Below are 16,860 nucleotides of genomic sequence, written 5' to 3' on the forward strand. Positions count from 1 at the left end.
TCTCAAGTGTTCTTTTTTTTTTTTTTAGTAAACTGCAAAGTAGTAAATAGTGAGAGCCCTATCTCCCAGTGTAAACCTGTGGCTGTTATCAGATAAGTCTTTCATGTTACATAATATTTTGTTAATTCTTCTGAGTGGCAAAAGAGCTTGTTGCTTTGTGTTTAAGCCAGCTTCTATTTATTTCAGCTTATTGGAGATACTATGCATCTAGAGGACGGTTTCGTGCGTATATGCTGAATTTGCTTGGGCAGGAGTTATCATGTTGAGTCTGATCATTTATTTAATTAACACCCCAAAAAATTACACTAGTTTCTAATATTCATTCACAGTGTGTTTCATTTGTTATATTTTTATTTGCACCACAAACGCAAAATGTCTTGTGATAATTGCCCTTATTTTACTATTCTTGAGTAAAGTTAAAAAATTTTTATACTGTTTAATTACATGTTAAGATTAGTGAATAATTCTGCGTTCCGTCGGTCCCGTCTCGTGGTGTCGGTCCGAGAGGTCTCCGGCGGCTTCCACCGCTTGAAACAGTCTCAGTCGTAGCAGTAATTCGTATAATTTACCCGGCGTGTTCAGGAGACTTAGAGGCCTATAGGAGGACGACAAAGCAGGGTCCCCCTTACCTTTGGCAATGAGGATCAGCCGCGCGCTCTTCCAAGGCCCACCAAAGACTCCCGCCGTCAGACAGCCGTTGTAGAGCCTCAACGGCGCATCGGGCACATATACAATATTTACATTTATATTAAATGATAACAATATCTTAAATCCCTGACAAAAAAAAAATTGAAACAACTAAAGAAAACAGTTATGAACTGCAAATGACAGCAGAAAAATGTCGGCATTGAGACACAGACAATAGTAATCTTCTGTTGTCTTCAGTTTTATTAAGGTATAAAACTTTACGATTTTGTGAATGAATAAAAAAATGAATACCACAGACAATAACTATTAATAAGTAAAGATAACAGTTCTTTTATAGTATAAACAATTTTCTTCAGTTTATACCCGGCTGAAAATAATCATATGAGTGTTCATATGATACTTTCGATCGAATCCTAATATGAGAATCATATGATTGTCATATGATATATCGTAAATTCTCATAAAAATAAATAATTGTTTTACCCCTACTTGATACTTATTAATTATCTTTCTTTGTACTGCTGATTTGTAAGTTGCATCGAGAATTTATTTTTACATAAATATTACATTGAAAAAAATCCGGATTTGTGGAGATTAGAACCCAGAACCTCAAGATTATGAAGCAATCGTTTTACCTCCGAGCCATCTTGATCTTTGATGTATATCACTTTAGTAGAATCAAATAGTCATTATATTATCTAACACGTCTTTGTATGCTTTATTTATTATTAATTAATTATAATAAGTTTATTTTATTAAAACACACTAATAATAATTGAGTAATAATAAATAAAACATACAAAGGCGCGTGAGTTATAATGACTATTTTATTCTAGTAAAGTAATCGACAATATCAAAGATCACGATAGCTCTGTGATGAAACGCTTGCTTCATAATCTTGAAGTTCAGGGTTCAAATCTCCACAAATCCGGATTTTTTTCAATGTAATATTTATGTAAAAATAAATTCTCGATGCAACTTACGAATCAACAGTACAGAGAAAGATAATTAATAAGTATTAAGTAGGGGTAAAATAATTATTTATTTTTATGAGAATTTACGATATATCATATGACAATCATGATTCTCATATGAGGATTCGGTCGAAAGTATCATATGAGCACTCATATGATTGCTCATATGATAATCATATGAACACTCATATGATTATCATATGATTATTTTCAGCCGGGTACTTTCAATCCTATCTACAAGCACGTCATTCACATATATTATAAATAAAAGCGGACCAAGAATTGTCCCTTGTGGCACTCCCGTAATTACTGTCTCATAACGGCTATCCGCTGTTCCTATTTTAACTTTTTGTTTTTTATTACATAAGTAACTAGTTATTATTTTATGCGCTTTACCCCTTATACCGTAGTTATACAATTTGTCTAGTAAAATAGCATGATTGACCGTATCAAAAGCTTTAGCCAGATCTAGAAAGGTAATTGCTATTGGTTTGCTTTTGTCTAGTTTACTGTAAATTATGTTTGTGATATAACTTAGAGCATTTTTGGTCCCTATATTTTTTTCTAAAACCATATTGATTTTTGGCTAGTAGATTAAATTTGTCAAAGAAGGATTGGAATTTATTATATATTATTTTTTCTAATATTTTTGCTAAATTAGATATTAACGATATTGGTCTATAGTTACTTATCTCCATTTTGCTACCAGATTTGAAAATGGGAACTACCTCCGCTGATTTCAAGGCATCCGGCCATATTGATTTATCTATACAAAGATTAAATACATGTGTTAATGCATTAACAATTAAAGGTGATAGTACTTTCAGAGCTTTGGAGGGAATATTATCAATTCCACCATTTTTCATTTTCATATTCTGAATAATTTGCAGTATTTATGAGTTATTAGTTGGTTTGATAAAGATTGTATTATTGTTTATGGGAGATAATTCTAATTTTTTACCCTGTGGCTTAATAATTTTGTCGCTTAAGTCTTTTCCTATTTTACAAAAAAAGGAATTCATGTAGTTGGCAATTTGTATCGGTTCTTCAATTGTACAGTTTTTATCTATCGCTATTTTATTAATTGTTGTATTCTTTTGCGAGTTTTTTTCTAACTTATTCTTAATGTATTTCCAAAGTTGTTTAGTATTGTTACTGTTATTTGTAAAGAAATTTCTATCATGCCTAAGCTTTGCTTCATAAATCAGCTTATCTAGTCTCTTGGTATTGTTCTCATACTCTACTTTAAGATTATTATAATTTTGTTCTTTGCGCATTTTTTTTATAATTGTTCTTTTTTCTAGCACGAGACCATGATAGCTTTAGTGATCCACTCCTTTCTTGGAGTTTTTTTACTTATTTTTATATTAATCAGACTTTTATTAATAAGATTTTTCTAAGCAATCCTGTATCTCATTTATTAAGTAGGCTGTAGCGGAGTTGGGATCATGCATTGTTTCTATGATATGCCAATTTTTACTGCTAGCTATCTTCTGTAGTTTAGTGTAATTATAATAATGGCGAACAATCTCTTTTTTTTGGTTTAGGTGGTTTATTCAGCTTTAAGAAGATTGGTTAATAGTCGGTAAATGGGATCATAAGTTTGAATGGTTTAGTGTCAATAGATTTAGTTTTAATATAGATATTGTCAATGCATGTACCGTTTCCACTACCATTCTTAGGTCTTGTCGCGTGTCTAAATCCTGAGGCAAACCCTTTTCTAACATGTTATTTAATAGTTCTTGGCTATAATTATCTTCTTTCATAATATCTATGTTAAAGTCACCAATAATTAAGTGATTTTTAAGATTTTTTTTTATATTGACGTATGTTTTTAAGTTTGCTATGGATTCTAGAGAAGAGAGATCATGGCATCTGTATAAAGATGATAATTAAACATTGCTATTGTTACTTAACGTTATTCGTGTGTTTAATATTTTGAGTTTACCTATTTCTATCACTTCTGTTGTTTCTGATATACCATCCTGTATATAAACTACTACCCCATCGTTTTGATTTATTTTACCATTATTGTAATACAATTTATAACCTTTTAGTGCAAAAATTTTGTAGCTCTTCAATGTGGTCGATGTGTTCAATTATTTATCTCGTTGCGTTTTTGTCCTCAAACGTAGTATTGGTACACTAATGCTTAGTTGCGAATTCTTCAGAAGCTTACTTGGCTATTTAATTACCGCAATGGTTTCTTTATGAATTTCTTTGTGGATTTCTACCTTACCTAAGTATTTAGGTATAGTAGGTCTCATAGGATAATCAGTCATATATCTATGTATCTGTTTATCTTACTTTTTAATATTGCCAATTTCTCTGTGTCATTGGCCATATAATTAACCTCAAACTTTGTCTTATATTTAGAATTGCTGAAGAAACAATTGATACGTGTAGAATTACTTGAATTATCACATTGCATAGTTAAATGCTCTCCTGCGCATTTTAAACAACAGGGTTCATTTCTACATTTTTGCGGATTATGCCCAAATCTTCCACAATTGTAGCATGGCTTGATGTTTATTAAGTTCCACACTTTACAGCTTTGATAACCAATAAAAATTCTATTCTGATTATCTTTGATGTGTTTATATATTATTCTTGGCACTTCAATTATTATACTAGATGTTTTTGTAGAATTATTTTTATTTATATGTAATACTTTACACTTTTCATCATACTCATTAAAATTTCTATTATTCAAGTCCTTTTCCAGATCTTCAAGATTCATTTTATTTGTAGTTATCCACTCCAACTATTTTCATTTTAGGTGACTCTATTTTTTCAATCGTTGTTTTGTAGTTATTAGATAGTTTTCTACTGAGTAACTCTATTGTAGCCTTGGCACTTTTTCCATTCATACTTTTTATTTCTATCTCACTATCATTTATTGATTTTACTTGTTTTGTTTGTATGTCTTTTTTCTCTATTAACAGATTGCATACTTTTTTCGAAAACTCTTTTGGATCTTTATTTTCACTCTTAAGACTCTTGACAATTATTCTTGGTACTCTTTGACTCTTGATAGGTTGTCTATTTGCCATTATATCAGCATATGTTTTTATGTTTAATTTGATCTTCTTTAGTACTTTTGATACTTGCAATTAAAATTTTTGCTGAATCATTTAGCCTAGGCTCTTGATCTTTCAAGGTTATGTTTAGCTCCACGTGTTCTGGGCATTTTATAAATATTACTAATGTATTTCTTATTTTTACACTTGTCGTAATCACTTTTATGATAAACGTTTTCACACACTAAACAAATTACTACTGATACTTTCTGCCTTGGGTGGCATTTAAATACTTTATCAGGAGGGACAGCCGGAGGCCCATCACCTCCCGCCTGTCCTTGTATGCTTTATTTATTATTAATTAATTATAATGAGTTTATTTTATTAAAACACACTAATAGTAATTGAGTAATAATAAATAAAACATACAAGGACGCGTAAGTTATAATGACTATTTCATTCTACTCAAGTAATCGACAATATGAAAGATCACGATGGATCGGTGGTAAAACGCTTGCTTCATAATCTTGAGGTTCAGGATTCAAATCTCCACAAGTCCAGATTTTTTTCAATGTAATATCTATGAAAAAATTAATTCTAGATGCAACTTACAAATCAACAGTACAAAAAAAGATATAATTAATAAGTATCGAATAGGATAAAATAATTATTTATTTTTATGAAAATTTACGATATATCATACGACACTCATATGATTCTCATATGAGGATTCGGTCGGAAGTATCATATGATTATCATATGAGCACTCATATGATTGATCATATGATTATCATATGATTATTTTCAGCCGGGTAATTATTGTCTTCTACATTCACTAGTTTTTTTTCAATCAAAACAGATATCTTCAAATTTTTAATGACTTCTCACGACGACATTTTTAAAAACACGCCTTTACTAACATAATAGCATGGATACATATAGCATTCGTCATTTCATATTCACAAACACGTACCTTTAAAAAAAGGAGTTATAATGTATTTATGTTTTCGCCACATATCTATCATGAAATAATTGTCATTCTGGAATGATTTTCTAGTTCTGGTGAATTTTTACAAAATTGATCATTTTATTGTTTTAATATAGTGTAGATTCATTATTTATGATATGATATTCCTGGTAAAAACGGAATCCTAGTAACTAGCAATTCTTAGGGTCTCAATCTAAGAAATTGGTAGTCTTACTTGCCAGTTTTTCTACAAAATGTAACGCTTTTTCTTAGATTGAGTATGCTTAATAGTAACTTCCCATAATAGTTAGGAAAAAACTGGAATCCAGTTACACGTGGAATATTGCAATTTAGGGTTAGGTATGAAAAGCTCGGTATTAACACGCTTAGTGGGAGTTTCCGTTAAAGAAAGGTATTGAATAACAATTTCCATGCGAAAAATTGAGTCTGATCAGAAACTCGCACTCACGCCTTCCAGGAGGCGAAATTCGTATGACTCGCACCTTGGCCATTTGAGCCACGCGAACGTTGTTATACGATATGCACACCCTACTGAAAAAAATTAGATGACAATCAACTGATAATCAGCTGATAATCATGCCAAAACGTCAGCTGATTATCAGGTGATTTCGGCTCAGTATTTTTAATAAAGCTGATAGTTATAAATATGCGTTTTTGTGAGATAAAATGTTGATGATAATCAGGTGATAATCAGGTGATTATCATTTACAATTTGTAACCTTTAATATATTTATTATAAGTTGTTTAAAATAAGTAAAATTTATAAATTTCACATAATGAGGGCCAGTACTGGTGTTACCATCAGGATGATAACACGGAAACTCTAGCTGTGAGCTCCAATATTTTTGTTTTTCAATAATTTAATTTAAATAAAATTTTTTGTGTTTAAAAAACAAAAATATTGGAGCTCACAGCCAGAGTTTCCGTGTTATCATCCTGATGGCTTTAAATGATTATCATCTGATTATCACCTGATTATTATTATTATTTTATCTCACATAAACGCATATTTATAACTATCAGCGTTAATAAAAATACTGAACTTAAATTACCTCATAATCAGCTGACGTTTTGGCATGATTATCAACTGATTATCAGCTGATTATCAGCTGATTAACAGTAGATTGTCATCTGATCTTTTTCAGTAGGGCAGACTGCGTTATTTGATGAAATTAATAGCATTATTTACTTAACGCCTAAATACTGACAATTATTTATTGTATCCCACTCAAATTTGTTAAATTATCAATACCTATACAAAGCATATTTCTATCTCATTAAAAATGGGTAGTTACCGGCAATTTTCAGCCATGTAAAATGTGAACAGTTTTATATATATTATCTTCATAGTTCTTAGGTTTTTACCCAGTTTAAATCGGACTTTTTCTACCAGGGTTGTAACGAGGTGGTTTTCTCTCGTTATTTTCCTTTGCAACAGTGATTAGCTACTAACGCCCGGCCGTATTTATTTCGAAGGCGCCAGGTCGGACGATTTATCTGCGAACGTTTTGGGGTCGCGTCTCCGGCTAGTTACGAGACTCTATTCTCCGAGGGAGTTCGATCGGGAAAATAGGAAGTAATAAGCTTAGACCACTCGACTGATTATCACTTCACAAATCTTTACTTACAAAAAAAAACCGGCTGTAATATAATAAACGCGAGGCTCTAAGGTGATATTTTCTACTAGCTACAATTTCCGTTTTCGCACACAACGCTCACACAGTTATCCGGTACTACAAATCTCGGCTCGTCAAAAATTTTGCCACGAGGCAGTAACGCTCCGCCTTTCGCAACGTCCGGCTTATTCCTCTCACACTCAATATATATTATAAATATTACCATTAAACACTACCTTCCGGCTGAAGTTCTCTCTCGTACCTCTCCCTCGTTCTTATAACAATATCGACAGGATAACGCACTCTTATATTTTACTCTACTCTCGATAAACAAATGTCTGGTCAAACCGTAGGGATGTTCTCTGGGCTGCGACGAAAAATCAAGTGGGCGAATTCTCTGGCCGAGGCGCGACGGTACACCTCCCTAGAGTACTCACACAAGCGCAATACATAGTTATCGGTCTAGTGCCGTTACATTTGGCGATTTACATATGTTTTCTCGTGCGATCGTTGGGTTTTCACACTGTATCATACCACCTCTCATGTCATACATTACAAATAAATAATTCTTTAGGTTACATAGGTGAATATTCTTTTTACACACACTCAACGCCTCACACATACAAGTAGCAGTATAGTATCTGCTGCCGCGGCCTGGCGCGAGGTTTTCCCCCTCCCGGCGGCGGGCTTATCTTCTGACTCGAGCGGCTTAGGTGTGAGCGTGCGTGAGCTCCAGCGTGTGTGTGTAGTCGCACGGCTGGTGGGAGCGCTCTACAGTAAGCGGCTAACTCGGCTGTTAGTCGGCTATTCTCTCTCTCCTTCTCCCGGCTGCTATCGCACGGCTATGTGGCCGATTCCGACCTTCCTCTACCTAGAATGCATACCAGATCTATGAGAGTTAACTCATGGTGATGCAGTTCTGATAGGGTGACGTAGAAAAGAGAGAGAGAGAACTTCTTGATACTGGACGGTCACCCCGTCGCAGGGTATAAGATAGTTAATATACATGGTGGACCATTTTAATCTATTATGGGAAATATCTCAGATTTATGGTTGGATACAGAAGAATGTTTTAGACAAAAGTAGTAGAGGTCAGGTGGTCAACTTTTGGTACCAACAACATTGACCTTGAACTTATTTTTGAAGGTCATTTCAAGGTCAAGATCATTTTTTTAAATAGGAAGACCTACTTTTGATTCCGGATTTGAAAAGTGCAGAAAATTTTACGTTCAAAATGATATTTTGAACAAGGTCACGGAAGGTCATATGATGGTCAAATTTACGAAAATTGTTAAATAATGTGTGTTAACTCGGAATAACGGTTGGAAACATCAAAATGTTTTTAAAAAACGTTGTCAAGAGTGGAGAGTTTCACTTTCTGGTTGCAATAACCTTGACCTTGAATTTGGTTCTCAAGGTTATGCCAAGATCAAAGTGATTTTTCAATCGAGAACCCCTGTTTTTGATCTCCGATTTGGTAAAAATAAGAGAATGCCCGTTGGAAATGCTAATCAAGGTCATGGTAAGGTGATAATGAAAAATTACCTGACCACTTTTGTGCATTCCACCCTCGAAATTCGTGTTCAGGAGGCAAAAATACATAGAAAAAACCTTGGTGATTTACTGGCCATTCAAGTCCGACGAAAAGTGCTCAGCACTGAAACGTGACGAAAAGTGACGCATGCATGGTTTTATTTTTGCGTTTTTGATGGTTTAAAACACCATCAGAATTATATCATTCAAATTATTTAAATTTTTTAAATTTTAAACTTTATTTTATTTTTTAATTTTTTAAAATTCAAAACATTTTTTAATTTTTTAAATTTGTTTAATTTGTAACGAGGCTTGATTTTGGACCGGATCACAATCCGTCATTGCGGCGGAGAACTCTCTCAACGACTGTGGTTAACCCGCGTTACAACGCAGCTCGCTGCAAGAGCTGCTTCGCAAACGTCGTGTTCGCACGTGCGCTATCTCTCCGTACTCTTCTGTCCGAAGCCGGTTTCTCAGATTTGCGTTACAACCGTTTGTTACAACGCCCGCGGAGGCAACGGTATTTGCGATGGGGATGTAGGGAACGGGAGAGAACCTCAATGTTGACTTGGCGTGGAGAGTTTTTGCGAAGCGTACGCGCGCGAACGAGAAGGCCGTTACTCGGTGCTGTTACACCAAGTCACAAAGCTGTAGCTGCTGCTACTACTGACGCGATACAGATAAAAGGGCTCAGCCCTATTTACTCGCTGTCATCGTTCTTGGTAGGCACTCTCACACACTCTGCGCCGGTGGTGTTGCTGGCTCTCTCGCAGGAGTCGACGTCTTCTAGTTCGGTCGCTGATCGTCAGGCCGGGTCGTCCTTTACTATGAAAGCCGAAGTTGGCAGGGACGTCTTCTTCTCGCGTTCACACACACTCTCACTCTCTCGCACGCTATCGATCATCTCTCGATTTAGTCAGTCTCACACACGAGAGCTGACGCGTTCGCAACTATGGTCGGAAGCTATCTTTCCATCCGATGGACTACAACTTATACGCGAGGCCCCGAATCTTGCATCGCGCTTGCGCAACGTCGCGTTTCAACGATGCGAGAATCTACCTAATTTCGCACCTCGTTACAAATTTTTTTAACTCCAAACATTTTTTATTTTTAAAATATTAAACATTTTTTAATTTTTCAAAATTTCTAAATCTTTTGGAAATTTTCAAGTTTACCCAAAAAAAACTTTTAAAAATACAATTTGTTTAACTCTGTGTATAGCATGTGCGAAATGCCTGATTTTCACGCTAGTGCGTGAAATTCACGTACGAAGATATACTTAAGAATATGTTTCAAAAATTGAAGGTTCCTAATAAATTATCGCGGTTATTAAGATCTTTAAAAGCCAGCAAAAATGGAAAGCTCGAGAATACGAGAATTTGATATTATACTATAGTATTCCTCTGTTAAGTTCGGTTTTACAAAACCACAAAAGAATCTTAAAACACTGGTCAATATTAGTAAACGCCTTGCACATTTGTTTGCAAATCGATATTACTTTTGGAGATTTGAATTACGCTAATGAAATCCTTTTTAAATGTGTGACTGAAGCAGAAAATATGTATTCGTGAACTACGTATAACGCACATCAACTACTACATATAGTTAAAAGCATGTATAATGGGGCCCTCTGTATTACCATTCGACCTATGCCTTTGAAGCTGCTAATTATAAATTATTAAAATCAATTCATGGGACTACAGAGGTGATTTCTCAAATAATAAGATATGAAAGCATTGAACAAACCATACAAATTCTGGAAAACAAAATTTATTCAAAACATCCTGGAATATTGATGTTTTTTTTTTTGTACGAATCTCATATCTTTGCTAGTTGTCTAAAATGTCTGATGAAATATAAATACACATGATATTCATAAAACTTGTTTATTTATTGAAACAGGAGATAAAGTACATAATTCCAACACCAAATCGGTTATTTTATTGGTTGTTTGTTATAAATGTATATACTTACATAAAAATAAAAAAAATCGTTAGTACTGTGACGAGACATAAGTCTCGCACATAAACATAAAGCGAGCGCGCGCGCGCACCAACCGAAAGGCGAGTCAGCATGAGCGCGCCGCGCGCTTTTATAAGGTGGACCTCGCGACGCAACGGGTAGTTCTACTCGAGCTCCACTCCGGGTAGTATCGTGAGCACACGTTACTATAAGGAAAGCGAGAGATAGACCCTGGCCGACGAAATCGTCTTGTGAGCCCATGTGACGACTAATCCGCCGCACCGAAACCCGAAAACTCCGGATTGCCGTCGTGAGCACACGTAGACGACACCCGGCGTCACCGTAATCTCCTAACCTACGTCCCAATATATTGCTGCTCCCTCCGCCACTGTGAGCACACAGGGTTGAGGAAGTAGCAATAATCTCGCCGACGATTCTCTAGGTCGTGCGCTCACGTCTTGGTGAATTTGAGGTTAACTTCTAACCCTCACAACCAACTTTACGCCGACATCTTACGATTCTCTTTGTCACTGTGTACACACAGGGCAAAGAGAAGAACAAGACGAGCGACGAGGATTTGTAGAGCCGTGCGCTCACGACTCTACGAGTCCGAGGGATAACCTCAAAACATTGTAACCCCGTCCCGACCGCACCTGTGCGCACACAGATCGATCGGAACCGTGGTTACACGGTACATTCGGACCAGAGTAGCCATGCGCCCATGACTCCACCGTCCCGAATGATAAACCGATGCCGCAACCGTAGAATCGCTATTGTACCGAAATCACGTAGCCGTACTTGAAATTTGTTAACCACGTTAGTTTAAACAATACAAATTGTAAAGGCAAAATATTCTTAACAAAGCCCCTAATTGATTTCTCTTTTAGACTGGATTTAACAACTGACTTCCAATACATTTGTTTTGTTACTAAATATACTTTATGATTGTTAAAATATAAAAACAGACTCATTACTTTGCCTTTCCCCTATCCAGCTCCTGGAACCGACTGAATATCCAGTCTCTCGGGGAAAGTCATACCGTTACAGTACATAAAAAACAGTATTGTTACAAAAAAGTATTTTATATGTATTTTAATCCGAAATAAATATTTGTTCAACTATCCAAGCATAATCGATTATTGTTGAGAGTAATGTATACATAAATATATTTTTTAATTTTAGATAATTTGTTTATATTTCTGTTATATAATTTTGTAATTGATATTTCTTGTAATCACGTCATAAATTGATCGAGATAATCACGTAATAACGCATGTGAGTATCCACGTGAGTGTCGCGTCAGTACTCACGTGAGTTTTTTCAGCAAGGGTGCCGACCGGCTTGCAAGGGCGAGAGAGAACACAGGTGAAGGAGTGGACACGCGGTACTATTAATTGAGCCTTTATTGCACGTAAAACTGTAGATACAGGTGTGCATGTATTTAATGCGTGTGCAAATATAACTTTTATTGATTATCTAAATGCGTGAGTGTGAGTGTCTATGCCTCAGAGCTTTTGTAGAAAAGATTCACGATCACGTGATAGTGTAGGAGTACTTATCATCTGGAGTGTGCCAAAACAAGAGAGCGCGAGACGCCCCGTGCTCCTGCTTTGTTGCGGCCTTGACCCCAATAAAGGGGTGAGTTCCACAAAATGGATCTCGGGTGGTCTCCGGTTTAGTCAAATTACAGTAGCGCGCTCGATATCCAAACGGTGCCAACAGTCATTTCTATATACAACAGTAACTGATTGATTAAGATATATCAAACAATTTATTACGTACGGTAGTTATTATGTATTATTTATTATGTACGTCAAAACTGGCTGTGTTAATATTACTTTCAACATAAATCCTCTGTAGCTTTAAAAGCTTTAATCGAATTTTTTTAAAGACTTAGAAATTGATGTCAATGGAATAAATTCAAATTTAAAAAAATAAATATATACAAGCAATTGTTTAACAAAGTCATTGCCATTATCAGTTTTAAATATATACACATAAATAGTTTTAATATAATAATAGTAATTTTTAGCTGAGTTATCGCCATTATAAAGTCTAAATATAAAATAATAATTGTTTGGCTGACCTATCGCCATTATACAGGCAGGGTGACCCAATTTAAACGGACACCGCTAATAACGCATCAGGGACGGCCCTAATCAAACAAAGGTAGTGACAATAGTTGTAGGATATCAAGGAGGAACTCGGATGGTGACCTAAGATTGGACCTCGAACTCTATTTTTTAAGGTCATTTGAAGGTCACTTTGATTTTTAAAATAGGAACCCTATTTTTTTATTACGGGAATGAGAAGAACGGTAAATTTTACGTTCAGAATGATATGTTTGGTTGGGGACTGAAGGTCATCTCAAGGTCATGCAGCCAGTATCAAACCCCACCTACGCAATTCCTCTGGTAACACCGGAATCAAAAAGTGGTAAAAACATAAGTTGTAGGATATCTTGGGGGTGCCAAATGGCGACTCCGGATTCTGAAAGCGCGTAATATGTTACGTTTTAAACGCCGCGCGAATATCTGTAATCATAACTAGCACTAATACACGAAACACTCGGCGTAAAGCAAAGTTATTGTGTCCAGCGACTGTACCTTCAAGCAATTCGGGAACATTTGAAGAATATTTCACGGAAGATATGTGGAATATTTCTGAATTATTTCAGGTGAAATATTTTATTAAATTTTTCAGAAATATTTCTGAATCATCATTTCACTAGTAACTTATAGTGATTATTAAACTTAGAAACATTTCAGAAGTGTTTCTCAAATCTAGTAAAGAAATATTTTATGAAAGCTTTCTTGAATGTTCCGGAATTATGTTACTGCAATTTTTCCAGTAAATATTAAACACTGAAAGAATTCCGAAATAATTCAGAAATATTTTAAAGAAATATGTTACGGAAGCTTGCTTAAATATTCCAGAATTATTTCAAATACAAATCCCAGGAGACTGCGTGCCACAAAATAATTTAGAAACATTTCAGAAATATTTCAAGGAAATATTTCATGAGAGATTTACAAGGCGGGGCATTTTATGAAATAATATTATTGCAGTAATATTTCTGAAATATTTCGTGAAAAATTTCAGAAATATTTCTGAATTCTTTCAAAAAATATTTCAATATAGGAATTCGAGGGACATAACATTATTTCAGAACTATTTCGTCGAAAGATTCCTGGAAGATTTCAAATATTTCGTTCCAATATTTCCGAAATATTTCGGAAATATTTCATGCTGTATGGGTAAATGAGAATAGCATTAGCTACCTTTTTACCGCAGAAAATTTATATTATCGTTTTTCGTTCTTTTATTATACACTGTAAAGCGCAATTTATTGAAATCGTTTTATCTCAAAAACTAAATGTTAAACCTTTTTAAAAAAACTTGATTATTAAGGGTTATTAGAACTATACACCACTTTAGTTTTAAGTCATTTCAAGGGGCAGTTCCTGAGAAAAATATCAAAAACTGATAAAAGTCATTTTTCTACGTGACGCTATAAATGAAGTAAAAAGGCAGTGATCAACATCAAATTTTAGATTTGGTTAGTATTATATAGCACCTTGATCCCTTTCTTTGGGCTGTTTATGAAACCAGTTACTTTCAAAGATATTAAGTTTCAAAAATTGTTTCTTACCCTGTAAACTCTGTATATCTAAAAACTGTATCGCTTGGATCTCAGCTTATATAAAATGGATTTTCAGTCTCGCATGTGCGTTTTTTTATATTATATTTATTAAAATTTTTGTATGATTGCATTTGCTAATTTTATTAGAATATTGAATTTTTATAGTTTTAAAATAACAGTGAAACACTAATGTCCATAAGTAAATACTTGTAATGAAAGCACGATAATAAATTATCACATTACTATTGTTGTATTATGAAGTAAAATATAACCTCAACTGGAAAATAAAAATATTATAGATTCTGGTTCCAATAACGATATTTAGTATAAGTTTCTTAAAATAGATTTATCAACAGATAAAATGAATTTTTTTTGTTTAAATAAAACTTACAAACATTTTTTAAAATCATGTTATAAATATAAAGCATATAATAACTATTGATTATAAATCATTTGCACCTTAAATCTCCATGATCCTCTGCACCATTTCGGTGGGGGCGTAAGTCCTGCCTCGGTTTGAGGACAGGGGTCAGCCCCCATTTTTCAATAAACTCTATACGAGAAATCTTGATGTTTAACGGTAGTCACGAGAGGGGGTTAATCCCCCCCTCGTTCTCCATTGTTTTTGATTACTGCACTTCTACAATTTTAAGCAATAATTTTTCCACCACTGTCAGTCTTTAAAAGTTTTTCTCGTATTTTTTCGTTCACATTCAAGTGTTTGGAGTTATATCTTGCCCCTCTTTCTGCGGCTGAGAACCGCCACCAAAATGGCTGCTTTAAAAGAATCTTGAAATGACGTTTTCATTTGCAGTAACATTTTATGCTATTGATAACCAATATTAACTTTTGCAAAACAAGCAGAATAATGATTTTTATTGTTATTTATTTGTTTATAGCACTATCACACTCTAGGCTCTTGCAGCTATTACCCACAAACAGATAGATATCTATATTGCAAAAATAGCATTTTTTAACTATTACTTTTTTTAGAAAATATGATAGTAAATTTTCTTTGTAGAATATATTAATAGTATCAAAATATGGCCTTTGTTATTAAATGAAAAATCTTTAAACTTTTCTAGTAACTTTATGATTAACTTCACTGTTATGTTAATAAAATTCGTCAATACTTCTGCTAGTTAATATACTGTTACCATAGATTTTTACTAAACATATTTAAACATAGAATAAATATAAAAATGATTTTTTTATGTGTTTATATTCTAAATATTTCATAGAGTCATACCTTATGATATTAATGAACTTATTACTTTAAAATACAAGATTTTTTTTATTTAACACTGAGTACAGAACAATAAAAATATAAATTTAAGATGATATACTAGAAAAGTCACAAGATTTTAGTGATCTGTCTGTCTATATGCTTGGTAGTCTGTCTTGTAAGCTGCGCGCGCTTTCCCACTCTGATGTTTCTACTACTTTCTCCCACTATAATTTATTTATTTATTTCTTAATTTTATTTAAAGAAGTAGAAATAAGGATCTACTTAATCCAATATTGTATATTTTTGCGTGTATCAAATTCACTAAACAACGTTAATTAGTACTAAAAAATATAAGTTTACTCGGATTACAAATGCTATCTAATTATTCCATTTCTTTACAAAAGTAATGTTTGGACAATTCTACGAAGTTCGCTGTACATTTTTGTACAGAATTTTTTACACAATTCTATGCATAAAACCCTCTCTTATTATTAGTTTGCATGTATATTTTTAGAAAAAAAGATAGCGAAATATGCAAGGAACTTTTCAAAATATCCCGCAAAATTTTTTTGTATGACCCAATTAAGACTAGAACCCGATTCTTTATGGCACTGAGTCCTTTACTCTGCAATTAAGCTAACTTTATTTTATGTTACATGTTTTTTTAAATTTAATTTTGTGGGTATATATATGGGGCATTCCGCGTCAACTGAGACAGAGCTGTACACAAACATCCTTCTGACCTAAAAATTTTTAAAAAATCATAAAAGTTAACATTTTTTATCTACTTTCAATTACCGAGTGGCACTTTTTTAAATTTCGACCCTAGGAAGAGCTACACGTCCCTTAACCTCAAAGAAAATACTGTATTACGATTGAAATGCATATAAATGTTCACAGGAGCGGTCATTTTTAATCAGATAGGGCTTAAATTAAAGCTCTTTTATTCTCCTTTCAATTTAAAAATTTATTTTAAGTGCCTATTTGTTAGTTAGCGATACATATTCTTATCAATTACGACTGTTTCTTTCCCTTCTTGATTTCCATATATATAGCTAACCAACAAACAGGGACTTAGTATAAACTTTTTAAACGAAAGTAGAACAAAAGAGCATTAATTTAAGCCCTGGATAGTTAAAAATGACTGCTCCTGTGAAAAATTATAAGCATTTCAATAGTAATACAGTATTTTCTTTGAGGTTAAGGGACGTACAGCTCTTCCTAGGGTTGAAATTTAAAAAAGTGCCA

At 33.8% G+C, this 16,860-nt stretch overlaps 1 protein-coding gene across 7 annotated transcripts in view; it reads right to left on the reverse strand.

Moving 5' to 3' along the window:
• The window catches only part of LOC100114114 (potassium voltage-gated channel protein Shaker), a 594,961-nt gene extending 579,153 nt beyond the window's left edge, over positions 1 to 15,808 (reverse strand). For all 7 annotated transcript variants that reach the window (XR_004345121.1, XR_004345120.1, XR_004345122.1 and 4 more), the window contains exon 1: positions 14,844 to 15,808. The gene's annotated coding sequence lies outside the window, so the exon portion shown is untranslated. The remainder of the gene's footprint in view (positions 1 to 14,843) is intronic.
• Positions 15,809 to 16,860: the final 1,052 nt, after the last annotated feature.

This window comes from Nasonia vitripennis (genome assembly GCF_009193385.2).
Source record: "Nasonia vitripennis strain AsymCx chromosome 1 unlocalized genomic scaffold, Nvit_psr_1.1 chr1_random0005, whole genome shotgun sequence".
Classification (NCBI taxonomy): domain Eukaryota; kingdom Metazoa; phylum Arthropoda; class Insecta; order Hymenoptera; family Pteromalidae; genus Nasonia; species Nasonia vitripennis.